At 41.2% G+C, this 23,761-nt stretch overlaps 1 non-coding gene across 1 annotated transcript; it reads left to right on the top strand.

Moving 5' to 3' along the window:
- Window positions 1-6,482: 6,482 nt before the first annotated feature.
- On the top strand, window positions 6,483-6,593 carry LOC143135760 (U5 spliceosomal RNA). The gene has a single exon (XR_012989193.1). It is a non-coding gene; the product is annotated as a U5 spliceosomal RNA (small nuclear RNA).
- The last annotated feature ends 17,168 nt before the right edge of the window (window positions 6,594-23,761 follow it).

Raw genomic sequence — 23,761 nt, 5'->3', positions numbered from 1 at the left:
GGGGGCTGGGTGCAGGGTAGTGGTTAATGGGGTTATGTCTCGCTGGTTTCATCAGGCTGGGGGGGTGTGGCAGGGGTGTCCCCTTTCGCCGTTGTACGTGATGTACTTGGAACCACTGGCGGCCTTTTTGCGTAGGGATCCGGGGGTGAGGGGGGTCCATATGCCGGGTGGGGGGGGGAGAGGAGGTTAAGGTGGCCCTTTATGCGGACGACACCACCCTTCTTCTGACCTCTGAGGGTGGGTTGCGCAGGGCGGATGAGGTCTTAGATCTCTTCTGCAGGGCGACTGGGGCACTGGGGTTATGTTTTTTGGGAGTTGGGCGGGTAGGACGGATGTCCCGGGGGGGTTTTCAGTGTCCCAGGAGGGGTTGAAGGTGTTGGGGGTTTGGTTTGGGAGGGGGGACAATGTGGCCAGGAATTGGGCGCTGATTTTCCAGAAGGTGAGGGAGCGGCTGGCCAGGTGGAAATCCAGGTACTTGTCTCTGTCGGGTAGGGTGGCTGCGGTTCAGGCAGACGTCTTGCCGCTGATTAACCATCTGGTGCTGGTGTACCCTTTGCCTTTTCTCTGGGGGCGCAGGTTGGAGAGGGAGGTTTTCTCCTTTATTTGGAGGGGGAAGGCTGAGTGGATGGGGCGGGAGTTGATGTACAGCGAGGTGGGGAGGGGTGGTCGGGGTGTTGCGTGTGTCCCTGTGAAGGCGTTGGCGATGTTCACTGCTTTTCAGTGTCGCTTGGCTGTGGGTGACTTTCAGCATAAGGCGGTGCGGTGGGCGAGGTTTTGGTTGGGTTTCTCTGTACGGCACCTCCGGCCCATGACCTCGCTGAGCCCTGGTCATGTGAGGGGCCTGACCACTACCTTAAGGTGGCCGAGCTTTTGAAGGGGAATGAGTGGGCGTTGGAGGGTAGGAGTGTATTGGAGCACCGGACGCTTTACAGGGGGTTGATGGAGAGAAGGTAGAGTGAGGCGGCGGAGCAGGAGGTGGTGCAGAGGGGGGTGGACTGGCAGGCTATTCAGCCTCCTGCTCTCAGGGGTGAAGGGAGAGACATCAACTGGCTGGCTGCTCTGGATCGGTTGCCAGTGAGGGGGCGTGGAGTTAGCCGTACTTCTCTGTGTGCCGTGGGGTGTGGGAGGGAGGAGACTGTTGACCATGTTTTTTGGTCCTGTCCAGGTGCCAGGGGGACTTGGAGTTTGGTGGAACAGTGGTGGTGTGGGTGGGCGGGGCTTTCACTTACAGCGGACCTGGTTTTGAAGGGGCGGGGTTTGGGGGGATTGAGGGTGGGTAAGAGGGTGGCTTTGTGGGTTTTAATTTCATTTGTTAAGTTGGCTTTGTGGGAATGGTGGGGGAGGTGCATCAAGAAGAAGCTGCCCGCTTTTGCTTCTAATGTCATTTTTTCTTGGTTTTTGGATACAGGGTTCCTACACATTTTCCATTTCAAAATTCCATACTTTTCCATACTCATATTTCCAGACTATGTGGTCACCGTGCAAATAATAACTTCATTATTTAAATACATTATTTGAAAATCCAGCTGTTAACAGGTGGCATATCATAGTATTAAGTACAGCCCAAAATTTCTGCAGCACCCCTATGGGTAGGTAGTCTACTATAGCTCATACAAACCAATTTAAACCAAACCCAGACGTGTTCAATGCACAGAATTTTATTCAAACAGCAATAAACCGTGCAATGTAACTGTTACAATTATGGGTTGAAATTAGTCAAACATGACATTTACATAAAACTATTCACTATGAACCCTATCCAAGAAACTAAAAATAAAGTCAAATGAGCTTACCACGTTGTCGTAAGAAACTAAAAATAAAGTAAAATCATTACATTAAAATAGTGCATTTTTAAACTTAACACAGAACGTATATTAACATGTACTGTAAAGTATTTAATCACAAATGTTCAGTGTCTCTGTTTTTCTCTCCTTCTGCCATAAGCATATCCTATCACCTCAGAGGCACAACACACATAAGCAGACACACACACAGACAGACAGAGGTGGTAATAGACAAATATTTCCTGAGTGACATATACACCGTACACACACATATGCATATGCAGTGTCATGTTGATACACATACACACAAACCATCATTTACCATCATTTAAGTCTAGGGGCAGCCCGACACCAGTAAAATACATCCTAGATACATTATTCACACTCAGGTTTAAAACTTTCAGCTAACCTTGTTGGACGAACCTCGAACTTAAAACCTTTTTACATCCACAACTGACGTGTATAGACTATACACTCAAAGGCTCTTCAATTCATTCATTTTCTTTTCAATGTCTTTGTCATATTTCACCACCTCTTGTTCTTTATCTTTTGCTCCTTTTCTGAAGGCATTTGATTTTGCCAGCAAAGACAGATTGTCTTTGCTCTCTGCTTCAATTGCAAGTTCATCAGCAGATGTTAGAAGTGAATTTATGGTGGTCTGGAGCTTTTTTCTCTTAATCTTGAGTTGGTCCACATCATCTTGTATTGCCTTCCGTTTCTGTGTTTGATGTGTCTGCTCCTTCTTCTTCTTCTCTTCATCAAGGAACATATGGTACCTCTGTCTTGCACAGGCAGCAGACTGTAGCAGTTCCTTGGTCATTGCTACATTAGCTACCCCACCCACATGATGGAGATGATCTACTATTACCCGCTGGGCAATCAAGGTTCTGTCCTTCATGTTTTCGACTACGATGTTCTTATTAACAGAAAAGCCTCTTTCTACAGAAGCCTGGCCATGGGACAGCAGGAGAACCTTTTCAACAAGTTCCCACAGATCTTTCAATGGCTTCTCTTTGGCCAGCTGTGCATGGAAAAAGGTGTCCAGTCTAGAGTAAGCACCAGTGGGCCACTGTATGACATCCTCACTTGTTTTGCAGACCACTGCAAAGTCCCTGAACTGGTTGAGAATTGTGTCACACTGGTTCTCTCTGATCCGTCCAGCACTTGAGATGATCTGCAGGCACTGCTTCAATTGTTTCTCACAAACATCGGGTTTCTCTTTTATCTTCTGTGGATCTAGCCACGCCAAGTTTCTCACCAGTGTGTACCTTAGAGGGCATTTCTCCAGCAGCTTTATCACAGCTGCAACAAGGAACTCCTTGGTTTCTTTCCTAACCAAGAGGACATCTCGCTCAGAGACCTTCTTCCTCAGCTTCATTTCTGTAAGTAGCTTGTCTGCAACAAATCCTATGTTGATAAGGGAGGCATCTCTGTGATTTGATCGCTCTTTGAAGTCTTCTGAGAAGAGCTTCATTGGGGTCTTCACCCTCTGAAGTGTGTCATCTTTGACAAATCTCTGGAGAAGATGCTTCAGTATGGTGAAAAGATCATCAGCCAAGAAAGGTAGCATGGGCTTATCAGTTTGATACTTTATCAAAAAAGGCTGGCATTCTTGTGCTTGTGTTGGCTTTGACCAGAAACATAGGGTCAGTGCATGCCTTTCCAATAGTTTCAAAGGACTTGTTTTTTGGATGTGGTACTTTAGAGTCATTAACGCCAACTACATAAGCTTGAATTTGTGGCCATATCAGAATGGCTCTTTCAAGCACAGTGACATTTTCAAGCCATCTGTGTTGGCAGTACTTGGGGGGAAAACACTTGAGCCTGTAACCTTTGTGAAGTCATCACGTCTGGCTGGGGAGTCCTTAAAAAGCCAATTAAGGCTATTCAGTGTATGTTCAATGTCCCACGTCGTAGTACTGCTCCCAGCTTTAAAAGCATTGTGCATTATGTGGAGACCACAACTCCCTATGTTCAGGAGTTTGGAGCCAGTCTCCTCCTCCAAGCCCCTGGATAGTGTGTCGAATAATTTCCAGTTAACATGTGGGCCATCCATGGATAGCTGCAAGAGCCCATGGATCCCAGCATTGTTGCAGTTGGTACGTAATTGGTCGTGGAGGTCAACAGCACATGCATGTCTGAGAAAATGTGAGTCAAAAAATCTTGAGCTAACACAGTCTCCATCCCAAAACCTGAGATATACATCTAATTGTTTCATCTGGAGGGGGCGGTTCAAACTCTCATCGAACAGTAGGACATATGCATTTGTAGATTTGACTTTTGACAAAAGTAGGGATGATAAATGCGGCGCAATACCAAAGGTTGATAAGTAGGCTGCTTTGTCATCCCCACAACTGAATTTAGAGGCTATGTTGCTGTCTGGAAACATGAGGTGGAAAAGGTCACCCTTCCCTGCACAGCTGTTGAAGGAGCCATGCTTCTCGACCAAGTCAAGCACCCACAACAGTTCTGCTGACAGAACCTCCGATCCACTAACAAAGGTCCTCATTGAGCTACTGGATGTAGCTGTGGCTGTGATTCTAGAAAAACACCAAAGAAATAGAATAAGAAAAAGAATAAAAATCACTGAGATGACATTGAGTTTGCAACAAACATATTTTCATAGCTAATTACATCATCACATCAGTACATCATCTTCTCAATTAATTGATTTTTTTACCACCAAATAGTTGTCGATTAATTTCATAGCCCACAACTAATTGCTAAATCTATTATACTACACACTAAATAACAATATAATAAAAGGCATGTCGGTGTGCTGTGGCACAACCTAAGCTTATACATCAATCAATTATGAATTAAAACATTAACATTGACTCATGAGTTTAATTATACAAATTAACAAAAGTAACAACATACATGACCAGCTTGTGTAAAAAACATTAACATCTCAGTACACCCTGTGTACTTAAACAAGTCACTTTTTTTTCTAAGGAACATACCAGTAATCTATAATGCAGTTAAATCTAGAAATTATAGCACATTGACGCCAAAGGGTGGCGATATATCACCACAAATGAAGTGGAAGTGAACTGACTTCAGTTAAGCTAATTCATTTGACTAAAAAATGCTAGCCATTAAGCTCCTAATCTCATTACAATTACCACTGTTGCAGCAAATACTACACAACAGCTTTTAATGTAACTTAACGCGGTTAGTCACTTTTGTGTTACATGAACAGTTAACACATGCATTCAAAACGTACATGAGAGCGGTGGCTGTGATTAGCTAAAGTTAGCTTTATACAATTCCAGATGATGTTAGGTAGTCATTTGAAGAGTATAGCGACAAGCTAAAATTCTCACCTTTCATCATTTGCTGTGTGGACGTTGCTTGGTCCCACGTTGGATTTAGACAAAAACGTCACTTTGGTTGCTGAAGAAGCGACAACAAGACGATTATGCTTTTGCCCTTGCATATGGCTAATAACCTCCGCCTCCCCCATGTTCGAGATGTCAAATGATTTTGTACAAATCTTGCACCTAGCTTTGGTTAGCCATTTGTCCTTGGTCAACCAGGACTCATATTTTGGGTTAAGTAGCCAGCTCTCGGAAAACTTGCACTTGCTCATGACATTCATTCACCAAGGAAGCTCTATGGAGAATTGTGTGTGCGCGCCCATTATATTAAGGTCTGCGTAGCTGAAAAGTGATGTTGCATGTGTAGCCCAAGGAGTTGTTAGGTTTCTGCTAGTCGACTTCTCTAATCATCCCACTTTATGCATATATTTTTTTCTTTATCACAGTCACAAAGCTACACAAAAAACAAACAAGGTAAGTGTAGACTATTTCTGAACGAACTAAAATTAGCCTACAGTTTACTCTATGGAACCTGCTATGACTTTGGTAATGAATTGAAGAGCTAGGAAAAAACACCCTTTGCTAAAACAGCGACTTCCCCAAATCACGCTGTGGTACGTCTTTTGCCTGAACTTTATATTTTAGAGTATGGTAGAAAGTCTGGAAACACAAATATTTCTCCATACCCTTTTTTTATTTTTCCATACTTATCCAGACCTGGAAATTAATAAAATCAAATTCCATACTTTTCCAGGTTTTCCATACCCCGTAGGAACCCTGTGGGTAAAGTGAGGAGACATGTGCAGGAATTTTTGACTGTGCATGGGGTTGACGAGACGAGGGTGGTTTGGGGTGGGTTGCCAAGGGTGGGGGTGGGTTAACAGGGGAATGATGGGATTGTTTTATGTGTGATGTCATGTGTGTAAATAATGTAAATATGTAAATAATATATATAGGGTGGCTTGGTGGTGGGTAGTCTAATTGAGTCTAATGTGGACTGTGTATGTTGTTTTGACTTTTTTGATTTTGAATAAAAACAAATATAAAAAAAATCTATTCTTATCAGTTTAATATCTGGGAACGGTGCACATCCCTTTGACTGTGGAAGAAAAGAACCAACCCAGTGGAACTGACTGACTGACTGATTGACTCTGATGAAATCCTCCTTGACAGCAGACACAGCAGGAGTCCTTGCCAGGCCAACCGTGCCACCTCCCTTTTTGGTCCCTTTTGGGTTTTCTCGCCCTTTTACTCTTTTTTTTTTTTATTTAAAGGGGATGTTGATACTGCTTTCTTGTTGCAACGCCTTGGAGTCACCCTCATGTCCACGACCGGCGCCGTTCATGCTCTCCGTCCAGCGTACCCTGTAGCAGCCATCGCTCGGGTTTCTCTTCATCTCGTACAAATCTTTCGCTTTTACTAAAGATTTCCCTGGAGGGGAACTGCCCCGAATTTACGGTATTTTTGGAAGCTCTGCTTCGGCGGAGCTGCACCTGCCTGTCCAAAGTCAAGCGTTGTGGTGTTTTGTTTTGCTGGCCCCGCCTCCCCCCCGTAGAGCGGGGGGCATCGCTAGAGGGGCCGCCGGACCCCGTGCAGTTGTGGGGTATCGCTTCTCGGCCTTTTGGCTAAGATCAAGTATTTGGATCATGAGAAGAGAGACGGATCAGGACTCATCGGCCCGCTGGGTGCGACTGCGCAATACTGTTCGTGTCGAGTTGACGGAGGATGCTTCATCATCAGTGTCCAAATCTCCTCAAAATAGCCGCTGATTTGTGCCATTTAAATAAACGTTTGTAGGGTAGGCTACTATGTAAATTGTCCAGCGGCCTTGTCCAGCAATTGTAGCCTAGCTCATCACCCAGCCCCTCCATCAATGTCCAAACCTAGGCCTATAGCCTACCCAATCGTTTGTGCTGATTGCGCCGACATTTCTCCTATGTTTATTACACGTGATGCCCAGCCCATCAATGTGTTTTCTGTAACTATATTTTTACATTAGCCTAGTTCTATCTGCTATGCACATGACATCAGTCTCACACACACTGGCCAAATCGTCCCAAACTGTAGCCTACCAAATGTTTCTCCTGATCTGAGCAGAAAACACAAGTGCAAGGAAGCTGTTTCTTAGGTTTATAGCTAAAGAGTAGCCTAATAATTTAGTCAACTTTATAAAGTGCTAAAAAGGCTACAAATGTACCTTTAGTTTTAGTATAGCCTACTGTCGTATGACTTTAATGTTTAAACATTATTTTGACAAACATACCAATTTAGCCTACCTTCTTGTCCATCTAAAATAACTCCTAGCTTTGCTGCCTCCTTCCTTTCTGTTTTTGCTGTTTGCAAAGTTTCATATATCCACGGTGGCCTTGGAGACTTGGGTCAGCAACAAAGCCTAAGTGCTGCTTGTGTGCACAATCCACTGTAATTCTGATGCATACAATTATTGAAGAATACATTTGTTTATCTTAGAGAATATAGGCTACAGTGCAGTGATGAGTTATGGTAGGCCAACTTGGAGTGAATATACACACACAGGGGAAATTATCTCTCGTAAGTCTCTCGTAGCCCACTCCGTAGCTGCGTGATAGTAGGCCTACGCACACTGCTGTGCACACCTGCAGACGCTACTGGCCGGAGAATGGAGTGGTGTTTCTCCACAGCTGAGTAATGGCCTGCAGGTTTATTCTGGTAGTGGTTGCAGTAATTCTGACGTATGCACAAGCAGCTGGTGTAGGCTACTATAGAACCTTTGGCAGCACAAACAGCCACGTAAATAGTAGCATGTCTTCTTTTCTCGGTTAAGGTCAGCACGATATAGCTTTGTAAACAACATAAATGTTTCTTTTTTCCTTTTGTTTCTTTTTTTATCAGCACAATCAGCACAAACGATTAGGACTACGATTGGGCATTGATGAAGGGGGGGGTGGTGCTGGGTGATGTCTAGCATACGCTACAACTGCTGAGCAACTTCTGCATAGTACACACACGTTTCTTTAAATGGCACAAATCAGCACACACGTAGCCAAAGCCATCACAACTATTTTGAGGAGATTTGGACACTGATAAGGGGCTGGATGACGTCACACCTGTAACAAAGCGTGATAACTTTAAAAACATAGCTACACAAATGTTATTTTTAACGGCACAAATGAGCACAAACGTAGCACAAACTATTGAGACTATTTTGGGGAAATTTGGACAAGTATGGGGGGCTGAGTGACGTCACTGGCCAGAAAAATTTAAAGTTTAATTACTTAAAACCCTTAACAGCACAAACGATAATTTTTACGGCACAAACCGGCACAAACGTAGCACAAACGAATAGCAGTGTTTTTAAAAAAATTTGAGTAACATGGGGGGCCAGCTTCACGCAGGTCGGATGGCCCTCTCACAGCCTGAACTAATACAAAAAACAAATAACTCAATAACTCATTGGTCAGCATGCACGTCAGGTCAAAACCAGGCCATTTTCGTGGGTCTATCACAAGGTGGCAGTCTCGCCAGGCCTCGCTGATCACTTCCCGGAAAGTTTACACAAGTAAGTAACAGGCAACACTTCATATTTCAAAAGACGTTAGATGTAACGAAAGACGTTATATCTCCATTTCTAGAAAAAAAAAACAGCGATTTTGATGAAAACTAGCCACTGTTTAGCTTGGGATTTCTCAGGAACAGAGGCGTGTAGAAATACACGGTTTGCACCCACCGAGAGCTTAAAGCCTCACCTTTTAATCGAGCTATTGTATGTGTTCATAGCTATAACACAGAATATGCTGTGGCTGTACAAAAATCATCAACAATGGTCTAGATTGCTGGCACTCTAGGACAAAGCTCCCGAAAACAGCCTGGCATTCAATGAGTTAAGGGGGCCCTCCTCCCCATACGGCCTGCTCTTATAGTGTGTGCCAATTCCATCCAGACACTCCACAATTTCATACTTGGTGGACACCCATGTATCCTGGATTTTGTGGCGATGGTGAAAATGGTTCTTGCAAAAGAGTGTACATGTACATTACATTTAGCAGACACTTCTTGACCAAAGTCACTTACATACTGTATGTCAGCTATATTACAAGGGATCACATTGTCCCCGGAGCAACTTGGGGTTAAGTGCCTTGCTCAAGGGCATAACAGTGGAAGCCGGGAATTTAACCTTTCAGGCTTGAACAACTTTCAGGCTACTGCACGCTAGCCCAGCTCCTTAACCACTTCACTACCACCGCCCACTAGAAAAAGACAAGAGTGCCAGGTGGTAATATGGGTACGCTATGGTATGCTGCAGCCTCTTCTAAGTGTCTCCTAGCACTAGCATAGACAGAAGTCAGGTACTCTTGATGTTGCACCACCCAATCAGTCGGTGTCCCTGTGGTCACCTCCAGTATTTCCAAGTAGATGGTCGACTGGTAACTGTGGCTTCTGACCGAACATCAGCTCGTATGGGTAGTGCTGTGTGGACTGGTACATGGTGATAATATAGGCGAACAGGAGTTGAGGGAGCAACTGGGGCCATTTACACTTCTTTTCAGGGGGTAAGGTCTTGAGCAAGTCATGAAGTGTCCTGTTGAGATGTTCACACTGACCGTTCCCCTCTGGATGATAAGTGGTAGTTCTACTCTTTGTGTGTACATGGTGAACTTGTTGCTCAGGAGATACTTGCATTTTTTTCTATGATTGCCCACTTGACTGCAAGGAGTTTGAGTTTCATGGCACTATAATTTGACATGTTCCTCTCACTTGGCCGCAAGCCCCAGCTAGCAAAGGCTATTGGTCGCTGTAACCCATCCTTCTCCTGTCACAGAACTGCCCCCAATCCTGCATGGCTTGCTTCAGTCTCTAAGATAAAGGGACGACTCCAATATTCAGATGTCTCTTTTTTTTCTTTGTTTTTGTAATTGAAATGTATGCAAATTAGTGCATAATTAATGAAATATTGTTAAATTACATCCATAAACATATATTTTTAGAAAACTTTTAATGCAAAAAAATATTGTCTCTACATAAATAATCAACTAGTAAAGTTTCATAAGAATATCAAGGAGTTACATTTTTTTACCCTATTCACCTATTCTATGTTGCCTATGGAGGCCAATTTTAGGCCGCAAATGCTAATTAGCAGGTTTAAAACATCAGCTAAGTAAATATGATATTCAGAATCAGCACCCAAAAATTAGGCAAAATACCCTCTTTACCAGTGTTTTCTAACATTTGACCCCCAAGTGATAGTAGTCCCAGTCTTAATTATGCATTATATAAATGATGATCTCATCTAAGTGTGAAAATGGATTGTGAACATTTGAAGACAAAAAAAATCTTGTTCCTTAGACTCTATACTAGCAAAATATGCAAAACAATCTATTTTTACAAGAAAATCCAGCAGGATTACACAAGACACCATACTAAGAGAAAAAAAAGTTTCTACCTGGAGAGTTTACTCACTGTTTGTGTGGAAAAAATAAACTTTAATAAAAGGTTAAACAAAGATTTTGTGTGTTTTCTTTGGAACATCAACAATGTTATATTTCTGAAATATACATATATTGTGACATTTCTATAAATGTGACATAGCAGAACATTACATATATTTTGCAATATATTTACCTAATATGAGTGCAAATATATGTCCATAGACATATATTTGCAATATATTGGTATCCCTAGTATGCGTACAAATACATAACTTATCATATATTAACATATATGCAACTGACATATATTTGTATATCTGGGAAAATATATGTGACATATATAAAAACGGCCAATTTTGCTATATTTTGAAATATATTTGACATGTATGTGTATATATGTGACTTATATGTGTGAGGCATACATTGACATATACATAATATATGTGATTGACATATATTGCCATATATCACATTTTGTATTTTGTACTGGTGAATATAAGCGTTGGTCATGTTTTACTTTTTTGTAAGAGACTGGGTTAACGAAGCTAGCCTACTGTAAAGTTTCCAGGTTATTTCAACCTAAGGTAGCACGCTAGCATAACGTTAGTTAGCTCACCGTCAATCTTTTATCAAAGCCAACAAACTTTTCGGTTAAAAGTTAGCATTCACCCTCACCATCACTAAGTGAATTTGAAGTTCGTGTTGTCAATATAAGTGAATATAACCGCTGGTCAAGTTTTAACTTGCCGTTTGCACGGTTTCTTTTTTAAATGTGTTAGGTCCTAATGTTTCCTATTTTTTTTAAAGGATATCAAGAAAGAAGTGGTGGACTGGATGAAGCTGGATGATGGACTTTTCTATACAGGATTTCTGGAGCAAGGTAGGTCCAAAATTTAATGAATATCTACAATTAAAATTTGATACCTTTTTCTTTTTTTCCTTCCAAAGAATCAGGAATTACAAGAGGTAAAACAATGCACACAATTTTGACAGCAGCCAGTAAATGTAGACGTATATTAGAACATTTTAAACTATTAAGTGATGTATAAAACATTTGATCACTGTATTATTATTTCAAACGACCTTAACTCTTGTTTTGTCTGTCATGGTGATGATTGTAGGTGCTGCAGGACTTCCAGCTACTGTTTGCAGAAGATATTTCCTCTCAATTTATGGAAGTGGGGAATTTTTCTGAAGCCAGAAAATATCAAAGGATCCAAGAACCTCACCAAGACACCCATGTTGGACTCTTGATTCCCAAACACCACTTTATGATACACCAAAGTCCTTTAGGGAAGTCCCTCCACTCTGTGGCCATATTGCAAGCATTTTGGGCCCTTATCGGGCATCTATTTCGGGCAGAACTGCACGTGTGCAAGGCTTCACAACACCGGCCTCGCTCCAGCGGCGAGATCACAACACATGATTGGTACCTTGTATTCACAACACATCACATGATTGGCACGATGTATTCACATGTCGTCTTTTGGCCACGGAAGGTGTTGAGATGTGGATACACTACCCCAGAGCATTGTAGACAATCACATAATTACGCCAGTCCAGTACGTATACATGTTTTTATATTTTGCCAGAACTTCCTGATGTTTAGACATGATTATTTAAATCCATTCATGAATTGTAAGAATGAGGAACAAATGTAATGCCTTTAGTATATTGCTTTTTATGAATGTCAGCTGTATTGTTTCAAACTAGATTGTGGATTTTATCCAAACATTGTAATGCTTTTTTGACACTGTCTTGACAGGTTTGAAATTAAATATGTTGAACCGTGAGTTGTGGTGTAAAATAATTTCTAAATTAGTTAATATTGTTTTGTAGTCATAGGTGTTAAATGTTATTTTGGTGAGCGTACAAACCTAACAGTGTTGCATAAATTCTGCATTAGAGTAAGTGGTACACTCAAAATCTGTATTTATTTATATTTTGGGGATAAATATTATCTTTAAAGTGGTACATTTTATCTTATCAGGTGCTGAAAGGACACGGAATCAGAGTTTTCATTTTATTATTTCAGTGTTGCAGAAGTTACTATTACAGGTGTTGAAGTTACTCAAAGTAGTGTCAAATGATGCCTCTGAAAGAGTGCATTTGAACACTTGTGGTGTTAGAAATGTAACTCTGTGATAGTGTTAATATTTTAACTCTGGCCATATATACACCGAAACGTGTGTAAAGAGTATGATTTACACTGTCCAATTTGCTGTGTGCATGCTACCACTCCTTCCTTCTCAAATGACTTGAAAAGGCTGTTTGCACAATTTCACAAATAATCACAGGGACCGAAACATACCTAACATGCCAACTTTTTCCGGGTTTATCACGTATTTTAACCGCTGTCTTGCTGTTTTAATATTTTCCCGTAGAATATCCCATATTAATACTCTCATAACATTAGTCCTGCCATCTAGCCTGTCTCTGTGTTGTCCTGTTGTTACCCCCTTGCCCTTCCAGTGAAACAAATGTCTTAAAATCATCGTTTTGCTTGCTTGAATGCGAACTTAAGAGTGATGTTAACCTATTTAAGTTAACGCCGTGGTTGTCGAGAGCACAATTGCGCTTGCAGTGTTCGGCCGTATGTCTACGTGCGCACCTGCCTACCATCAGGCTACTAAGCTACGAGTACACAAAGAATTTCCCCTGTTTTATATTCACTCCAAGTTGGCCTACCATAACTTACCAACTCTACACTGTAGACCAAAAAACTGGCTATTTATGTAAAATAACCAAATGTATTTGTTCAACTTTATGAAGAAGATTTACGCACTGCTACTTGGAACGTAACACATTTTTGTTTGCGCAAGAGAGAATGACAGCGATTGACAAATTGCACTTGTTGCTGGTTACCGATAAATACTATATATTTTTTGCAAACAACAAAAACAGAAAGGATGGAGACAGCAAGAGATGGGCAGGGACAGGTCAATTGGTAGAAATGCTTGTCAAAACGTTAGGAGCTTGATGTATGGATGAATGAAGCACAAGTATGCTTTACTATGTTAAAGGGGTGATAGAATGATGATATAGGGTATTTTGTGCTGGTCCTTAAGGTCTCTGAAAAGGGTGTGTAACATTGGTTGGGCTGAAAATGGCACATGTGCTGTTCTATGTGCCCTAATGCAAGCCTGGTTAAAAGCCCTAGAATTAAAAGCCCTAGAATGAAACAAGAGGTTTTCTTCCTTTTATGGTATGCTCATGAATATTTAGATGAACTGCGTGCTGATTGGTTGGTTTACAACGAGCGAAGCTCCGGAGCAAAGACGCAAAAATGGCCGACACCACTCACTGAAACAGCCAAGGTGTTAATACTATGGAGACATAGGTGTTGAACAGCATATTTGAGTCTGAATCAGAGGAAGAATCTGATATAGAGGAGCAACCAGTCGCCCATAGATTGGAAATGACTACTTCAGAGTGGTTTTGTAATTTACACACATAGCCCCGTTAGCTAGCTGTAATACTAGTGTAATAGACGTTAGTGTCATAGACTAAGCTAAACTTTGTATTAGGTTTGTTTTTAGCATTGTAAGCAACATAAGTTATTATTTTGCACACAAACAAATGTTTTACAACTTGTACCCTCATGCAATTTTTGTCCAGATGTCCAGTTAGCTGAAAAGTTCGTAGCCAGTCGTGGGCAGTCAGGCTATGCTGTAGTGAAAGGAGTGCTGCTTGCAAGGAAAGTAACGTTAGTCGTTTAAGTCAGTATATTCTCCTGCTGAATAGGTCATCTGATTAGGAGTTACATTATTGTAGTGGTAATATGCGATCTTACAACAGGACGTCCAGTTAGCTGGGCTGGAGCTCTGTACAGTTCGTAGGCTATGTGGCTGAAGTGAAACGAGTAGCCTACTGCTCGCGTCAATGAAAATATTATGTTTGTGTCAGTAGGTAATGTACTCTTGTAACTACTATCCTGCTGATTAAGTCATCTGATTATCAAGATTTTTACCTTCTTTCCATGTAGTAATATGTGATCTTACAACGGGACGTCCAGTTAGCTGGTCAGGAGCTCTGTGCAATTTGTAGCCTATGGATGAAGTGAAACGAGGTCAACGAAAATATTACTAACTAAAATATTACTCTCGTTTGTGTCAATTCAAAAACACTTTATTTATCCCCAAGGGACAATTCACATAGTACCATGGAGTAGAGTACAATAATCAAAAATCCTATAAATATCACTGTTTAAAGTACAGTAGGTAGGCTACAGTCAGTAGGTCTAATGTAATCTTGTAACTATCCTGCTGACATCTGATTATGAGATTATTACCTTCTTTCCATGTAGTAGCCTAATATGTGATCTTACAACTCTGGTAACTAAAACTGGAGACATTTACTTAAGCTACTTTGTGCTTTTTGCTCATTAAAAATTACGAAATAACAGCAGGGAAATTATGTTTGTTTTTACAGGTTATGAAAATAATGACCCAGGTTCCTGAGGAGCTGATCATGGCCTCGATCCGTTGTGCCTCTATATTTATTCTTTGCAAAATACAATGAATATTTACAGAGCTGACCATGGCCGTTTGAGAATCAGAGGGATGGAAAGGTGAGGACAATCTGATACAAGTGTTAGCACTTACAGTATATAAATAAAATATTTTTAACCAATACACATTATTGGTTCAGCATATTGCAAAAACACAGTTTGATCAACACCACAAAATGACAAACTTTTTTTTTTTCAACAATCGTCCAGTGATACTCTTACGGAGCCCGTGAGGTGACATGAAAGAAAAAAAACGAAGGTAAAAAAAAAAAACTGAGAAAAGGTATGTACTTGGGACAAACACTGACTAGGTTTGCGAGATCTTGAGTTTGTTTTGCGAGATCTCGAGTTTCTTTTGCGAGATCTTGACTTTCTTTTGCGAGATCTTGAGTTTATTTGCGAGATCTTGACTTTCTTTTGCGAGATCTCGAGTTTCTTTTGCGAGATATTGACTTTCTTTTTGCGAGATCTCGAGTTTCTTTTGCGAGATATTGACTTTTTTTTGCGAGATCTCGAGTTTCTTTTGCGAGATCTTGACTTTCTTTTGCGAGTCTTGCAAATCCATCAATGCATTATGAGAACCACTAGAAATGTTCCGGAGAGCTTTAGCCACTGGAATTAGGTTGCAGTTCCTTATTTTGGCATCTGCGTTGGTCTGAGGTTGCGTTCCACACTGACTGACAAGCCAACCTAGTCAGGGTGCGATTTGTGAAAAAAGCCGAGGGGGGGGGGCCCTGATTTCAATAGTCAATTTGATTTTAGAGGCTTTAAAAATATGAAGTTTCTTTTCCCTTTCTTTAACTTGTTTAGCTGTATTCTCCAGTGCAGTGAACAAGCCGCTGCATTCTGCAGTGAGTCAAGACCAGAAGTTAACGTTACCGGCACACACGCACAGTAGTCTTTTGATTTTAGACAGGGCCGGTTCTACGTTATTCTGTGCCGGGGAGCAACACGCCCACGACCGCAACAGCCATTATGGTCTAGGTATACGCACGCAGCACAGGCTACCAGGAGAAACATCAACCAATTCAGATCAATTAGTTAAAATAATATAGATGAACCATACAATTGCAAGCGACCATGCCACAGCGGGCTACTGTATTAATGTCATTATTGTCCTACCGTATCCTCGAACTCGTCTATTGCCCGAATGTGAAGCCAAGAACCATAGGCCTACCTTCTTTGCGTTCTCTCCCTCCTTTTTTGTATTTTCTATCCTCTGTTTATGTTCTTTTTTTCTGGCTACCAAATTTGTTTACAGCCATTTTCCCACTAGTTTTGCCTACCAAGCATACGCGTAGCCACGGCCAGGGGCCTGTACTACGAAGGGAGCTTAACCTACCCAGATGTAACCCAGGGTTACTTTGTTAAACCAGGGTTGACAAATCCTGGTTATCTTAAGTGGTGTTAATCGGTACTACGACGCTGATTATGAAGTTGGATTTGTTGAGCCGGGGTTAACCTGTGCGCGTTCACATAAAAGGGGCGGGTTGCAGCGCAAGTCACCACTTTCAATGATGACGCGATCACCTTATTTTACGGATGAGGACTGCACAATTATTATGACAAGTTATGAGGAATTAAAACCCACTCTACGACAAAAATCAAATACGTCGGCAGTGAGCAAAGCAAGGCTGTTGGCAAAGTAAGATGCCTACAGATGCAACCCAATTCAGAAGTGGGCATATAGATTACAGTAATAAGGCATAAAAAAAAAAAAGGTTTGGTTCCTGTTGGTTGTCAGTTGAGGCCATGGGTCGGTAGGGAATTTTTTTTTTTTTTTTTTTCCCAGTGGCAGTAAGGGATAGGTAGAAAATCAATCCCACCAGGATTTCGCGAGGTTTTTTGAGACTGTTGCGACCTAAAATGCCTTGATGGAAGTTGCGGTGATTTTAGCTGTTTCTTGTGGAGAAATTGCGGGAGGAAGTGAAAATTGCTAAAATAGTTTAAATTTAGGGCAATTAAGGTTAGTAAGACCAAAATCACACTGATAATCTTGATGCTTATTAAAAAGGATAATCAAAGGTAAACAGTAAGGATTACAGAAAATCAAAGTAGGCCTACTTTATTTGTGAAAATGCTTTGACTGAGGTCATTCACAAAGCATTATAGTAGAACTGTCCAAAAAGAGATGGCATCATGTCATATGTTTCAATACATTCATATATTTTGTAATTCATATTAAGTTCATATCTTTTTAATAATTCATAGTCTGTGGCCTGCATAATTACTAATAGCCAAGTAAGTAGCTAGTAATTTCATATTGATTTAAACTATTTGACTACACTTCTGTTTGTCATTACATTGGTGGTGTACGTCTCAGTGTTTCCTCTAGGATTTTTTTAAGCAGTGGGGGCAGGCCCCACAACAACCACCCCCCCCCCCCCCCCCCCCACGACACATACATAAAAAAAAAAAATTATAGCCTATAATTTAGTACGAAAAGTATTTCTATTTATATTTATATGAATTGCTTAAAAATACTGCTAATTTTATGCTGTTTAACAAATGTATAAATTGTGCACTGTCGCTTTAATTCACGTTTATTTCTCAATGATCTTCTGCCTGCTCCGCTATAGCTAGTGCTGTACCTACGGCTGGGCCCTCTCACAGTTTTTAAATGGTCAGTAGTGGGAACTACTGTTGCCTTCATGGTTTCCTTTTAAAAGTATCTTATAAGAAGGATATATCAATTATCAACAATGACAAGCCAGCTGGAACCTGCGGCTCTCTCTCCTTCTCGTGAGTGCAGACGCTTTCCCAATTAAATGGATCACATAATGTTCACGTTAGATCTGCTGCAAAGGAGTTAACTTAGTTTAACATGATGTTATCTCGATTTAACATGATGTTTTGACATTGACATTGCAAACGTTCTCTAAGGAGAGTGAAAAGCGGTTTGCAGTAAGGCTAACCAACGTCGTCTCTATCGCAGGAAAAAAATAGCGAGCAGCCTGATAACCAAATGAAATGCTTGGCAGGCCGGATGAAAATGCTCGGCGGGCCGCAGTTTGCCCACCCCTGGCTTAGGCTAAGCATTCTGTAGCCTAATTCGTTAGGAAAAAAAAATGGTTGCACTTCTTTTTGCTATTTTTCACATTTAGCAACAAGGGTAACAAACGTTTAGGTCGTGCGGCCTTTGTGCGTCTGTGTAGCCCAAATTATTAAAAAATAAACTTTTCCCTGTCATACAATACAACTATTTATTTTAACATCATTACATCTATTACTACATCTATAGACTATTTATTATATTAGTATTATATTAGTGACTCACTTATCGTTTTAATGTTTCCAGATGTTTGATATCAGGACGTGAGCTGTCAGAACTGACAAGTTGAACGTTGTCTTATTAAAACGGACCCACCACAGTGACGTTTTTGGTGGAGGTTTTGTTTAATAGTGACTCAGAAGAAAGCAAACGTTTGGACAATAAGCACATCCACACACTATGTGGAGGTAAACTGGACAGCCCCAAACCTCTGAATAGTTCTGCTTGTTGTTAAATTGCAATGTTAGCGGCTGCCAACGGGGGTGCATAATGTCGGCAGGATCATTTAAAAGGCAACTGCGACTATTATGCGTCAGTCCCATTTCTGATACCGTGGGGGAAGAAATTAAACCGTGGCGGGCCGCCACTACCAAATCAACATAGAGGAAACACTGCGTCTAATTGACTGCCTGCCCCTTTAAGGACGTGAGAGTAGCCTAAGTACATTTCTGAGTGGATTGGAAGGCTTGCATCTCACTGTGTTCGGCTACGAGTGTAAATCACTTTTTGCATAGTGCATTACGATATGTGGATGCAATTGGGAATGTCTTCTATGTCATTAGTTAAAATAAATGTTAAAAAAAAACAACTCGAATGAAATCATTATTGGATCATAGAAGAGGTAAATGTCTTGCAATTTTATTAATTTCTATGATTTTGGTAGCACTACTCAAACTAAGCCCACAAGCTAGCAAACATGACATAAGCTAAAAGGACATATCCAGGTAAACGTTTGCCAATGGGTTGCATAGCCTACTCAAAAATCAGTAAACCAAGTAGGCCTTAATTAACTTACTTTCATAGCCTAGGTAGGTTAGCAACACCAGGTTGAGAGATGCAAGTAAGCAGATCATTAACGTTAGCCTTCTATTTATTGTCATCAAAACTGTAGAGGAACGAACACGTTAGGGCAGTCTTTGGTGTCATATGCAAAAGGTGCAGAAGTAAGTGTGCCATCTGGCTCAATATTCTGCGCGAGGGACTGTTGTGGTAGGGGAAATTTCACGGTGAAACTACGATGATTGGTCAAATTTGCGAAAAAGTTGCGGTGTTTGGACAAAATTGCGAGTGCCTTGGTAAGTGACGAAAACAATCGTCTTCGTGAACAGCTGTGCATAGGCTACTTTGTAAAAGAGAGAATACGCTCATCCCTATACATAACGCAAGGGGTAATTAATGTAATTATAGTTCGCATTTTATTTGTGGATTTATTTAATATATTTAGTGTTATTTCTTCCCCAAGCTCATAAAATAAATTTGGGTCGCACATAAATTGACAGGGTCGGTCGGAAACCGGAACCCAAGAAAAAAAAATTTTATGCCTAAGGATAATTGAATGTTTAAGTAGCCCCCATTGACTGATTTAGTGTATGCCTAGTCCTGTGAACATTTCAGATGCAACACCATTGCCAAACGCACATGGCAGCAGGTGAAAATGAAACACAAAAACATTATTCAGAATAGTAGGTTTATATAGTTATAGCTTGCATTAATATTTCTTAATTATGAAAACATGTAGGCCTAGCTTATAGCCTTCACTTGGCCTCTGTTTTACAGCTAACAAGAAACAGGTGTCTTCGAACACTACTGTAGGAGGAAAGGCACCAGAGTGTTTTACAGTAGCAGAGGAGTTGGCCATCGCAAATAATAGTGGAAGGCCGATTATGGAGGGGGTTGAGGGAGGCATTCGGTCGGATTCTGGTGCTGTGGAAATGTGTAGCCTTTATGTGCAGGGTACAGTAATATGACATTCAATTCAACAAGTTTGTTAAAATGGTGATTTTTATTTATTAGGCCTACTGTAGGCTATGTCCGATTTATTTTAGGCTATTCTTGATCAGATGTTCAGCATACTGTAGGCCTATGTCCGATTTATTTTAGGACATAGCCTACATTCTTGCATCACCGATTGAATACATGAATGTCCACGTACGGGCATTGCTATGAGACGTCTTCCTAGATCATCTGACAAAGATAACGAATTCCCTCGGCTGACAATCTATATCTTCATAGAGAATATCGTCCGGGTAGGCTATATATATTTTCTGGCGGTCTCTAAAACCCCTCGCCCTGCGATGAGAGTCCCTCACGATTTGCGCTCCAATGTCGTATGGATCATCCAGGTACGCCGACATGTCTCGGGAGAAATTGTTAGTGGAGGGGTGGTACTTATAAAGGGTGTGGTTACCGGAAACCTCGGGTTAACCAAGAACATAACCTGGTCGGAGCAGGTTTGAGATGCAGCGTAAATTGCCATGGCAGCATACCTTGGTTAAAACCTATCCACCTTTCGTAGTACGGGTTAATCGGGAAGTTACGCCACACGTGATCAAGTTACTCTCGAAGTTACCCAGATAAGCCAGAAACCCCGCTTCGTAGTACAGGCCCCAGGCCTGTCTACTTGTCAGTCTTGCCCGTCCAATTAGGCTTTCCTTCGTTTACGTTCACCATCTAAAAAAGACGCGCAAGTCAACACTGCGCGGATAGTTCAAGAATCAGTAAAATCGTGTAGGCTACAGCCGGCAGCTCCGTAATTGTCAGGTGTGATGAAATGCGTTCATATTCCACTTTTTATGTCAAACGCTGCATGCCTATGAAAAGGCTTTGCAGTAGGATTGTCCGATGGTCAAGCTGTTGCTTCAATTTGTGTTTTAATTTATGCAATGCACCGATGCTGGGTTCATGCAGTTTTGCGGAAGTTTAAAATGTTTAGCCGACAGCATAATGTGTCATTTTTGTACAATAAGTTCCACTTTTCATGTCATGAATGTAACATGCCTATGATAAGGCTTTGAAGTTGTCCAATATGGTCAATCAATTGTGTTTCATGTGACGCACCGAAGATACATTCATGCATTGTTTTGCTCCAGTTGGTAATGTTTTTGCGTAATTTGTCAGCTATGATCAAATGCCTTCAATAAATTCCACATAAATATAACATGCCTATGATTAATGTTTGTATGGCCACCCATTTGAACATTTCTGGCTACGCTACCGAGAACAGAATCTCTCAATCTCACATCTTGACAGGTCACGTCTAACGTAGCCTACTACTCCCCACGGGGGAGGGGTAGCCTAACTCTTGATACATTTTTTAAAATAAATCGTTATCAGCCAATAGGGAAACTGCCAGAAACAACAAGCAACAACGCTTTAAGCTGGTAAGTGAGACACATCGATGAATGCACACTGCAGAATCACCCCCCCCCCCCCCCCACTGATGTAAAAGATTAAGAAATAAATAGTAAAAAAAGTGCTTTTCCACCCTTGTGGAAAAGCACTTTTTGTTGTTGTTGCAGGCAATGAAGTGACTTGGCCTACAGGTCTTTTGTGAGCAGGAGCTGGGGTTTCCTTAGAAGAAGCGGCCGTGTAATGATCCCCTCGTGGGTGGTGGAGGGAGCTTCCGGATACTTCATGGCAGTACGTTGGATTCAGACCCCTTTTCGACTGATCCGTGACACTGTTCAGAAACAGCATCCTCCATGGAAGGTCTGTCAAGCTGAGCACACAAGTCCTGGGGCACAGGAATCCGCTGGAAGGTCTTTGATGATCTCGAAGAGGACAAGAAAGAGGACTTATATTGGATACTGTAATACAGTGCATCGTAGGCTGTATACTGTACAATAAACAAATTGTATGACCCTGAACATTGTGCTTTGTTTACAGTACTGATGATGATTTCAACACCAGTAGCATCAGATCTAAGACCGCCTGTTGTGTGTGAATCGATAAGTTCTTTTTAGTGCCTATATTGTTGCACATTTTGTTGTTTGTAATAAAAAAAATTTTTTTATTAAACTTACAAATTGTTTGACAAGTCTGTACATAGTTTCTCCTTGGCTGTCTTTCGTTGTGGGGACTTAGCATTCTCATTGAAGTGCATGGCTGCAAGATAAAACCTAAACCAAACAACAGAAATGTTGTAACACAAGTGAAAGTCACTTTTGCATGCACACACCAAGCTGTTAACTCACAGCAAAAGCATTTGCTAATATTCTAAGCCCCACAAGATGCCACACTTGGAGCATCTGTTTGGCATGCTGCGTTTGTCACATGTTGTCGTTCTTGTAATGTTCTAAAATTAGAACGTGCAAATAAATCCATTGTATCTACACGGTTTTCAACATATCGACTAAATATCATTTGAATTGATAACGTGAAGTTGTTTCCACTTCTGACGTCAAAAAAGTATGTGGGTTATATTACAGCTATCGTTGTTACTCAGCTTCAGTTAGCTATCTTGCTGAGAACATAACCTGTCAGAGATCTTGACAAACATGCAATGCATAGTAAAATGTAGGTTAACATGACAACACAGGTTTTATCCGAATGACACACAGGAAAATTAAATAGCCTTGCCAATGAACTAAATCACACATTCTACTTGCTAGATACACATTAGCATGGCTAATAACTGCTTAGCGACAAAATAATACTTACAGCATGCGGTTGTGATGACCTTACGATTGGAACAGCCCCTGGTTTCAGTAACAGCAGCATAGCAAATCCTGCTTTAAACTGTCCAAGGTTTTGAAAACTGCCTTCGGTGAAATGTTTTGCAAATTACTAACCGAGTGTCGAACTTTGCAGGGATCTTCTGGTAGAAAAACATTATCCATGCCCCTCGAACTTTTGAATCGTTGGGAAGACTATGGAAAGTCTCTGCTTTCTTTGTAGCCTAAGTTTCAGCCTGGAAAACTGCATTTACGACCGTGGCTCATTTTCGATATCCTTGAAGAACTGTCTGCTTTATAATTCCAGTGGAAGTAAACGAGCAGGCAGCTAAACTAGTGTTTGTCTCATCTTCGCTCTCCATTCACGTTCCTGGGCTCAGAGCACCAGTGGGCTGGTCTGTATGTAAATTTTGAGGCGTGACAAATGTACAGGCCAGAGCCAAATAAGGTACCACCTGCGAGTTTGCGTAAACTCGTAGCTTCGTTGAGATTCGCCCGTTTTATGGCGGGAGTTTCGAATTGTGAGATTTGCATAGGATGGAGGTGTCGATGGGGTTTTGAAGTTCTCTGCATCTCCATTTCACCCACTGAACTATCGCTATTCATCTATGACAAGGTAAACTCGGTTTTGCATTCTATGACCCCTTTAATTCTGAACAGTTATTTCTCTACTGGCTCAATTATCAAAAAGGTGCTTTCTCTTCTTCCTCTGCAAATGAAGCAGGTAGTTCCGTATAGAGACGTTAGAATAAATGAGCATTTGCGATTGACAAAGTTGTGATAAGTAGGCTATAACACTAACTTTGCAAAGTTAACTTGAATGCATCAATTTTGAACAAAGTTGTGTAGGCTATAGGGCTGGGACAACGCGTCGACGTAATCGATGACGTCGACGCAAAAAATATGTCGAGGCAAAATATGACCGTCGATTCGTCAAGCATAACGTCTGCTGCTGAATATTTTTAATTTTACACCTTCAGTGTTTTCCATAAGTTGACTAATCTGTGGCTGGGCACC

The sequence above is a fragment of the Alosa pseudoharengus genome, unplaced genomic scaffold (assembly GCF_046254945.1).
Source record: "Alosa pseudoharengus isolate Yale_2024_CS ecotype anadromous, Long Island Sound unplaced genomic scaffold, YU_APseudo_1.1 YU_APseudo_1.1_scf_2, whole genome shotgun sequence".
NCBI lineage: Eukaryota > Metazoa > Chordata > Actinopteri > Clupeiformes > Clupeidae > Alosa > Alosa pseudoharengus.
The sequence above is the reverse complement of the archived record's forward strand: the minus strand, read 5'-3'. Positions and strand labels throughout refer to the sequence as shown.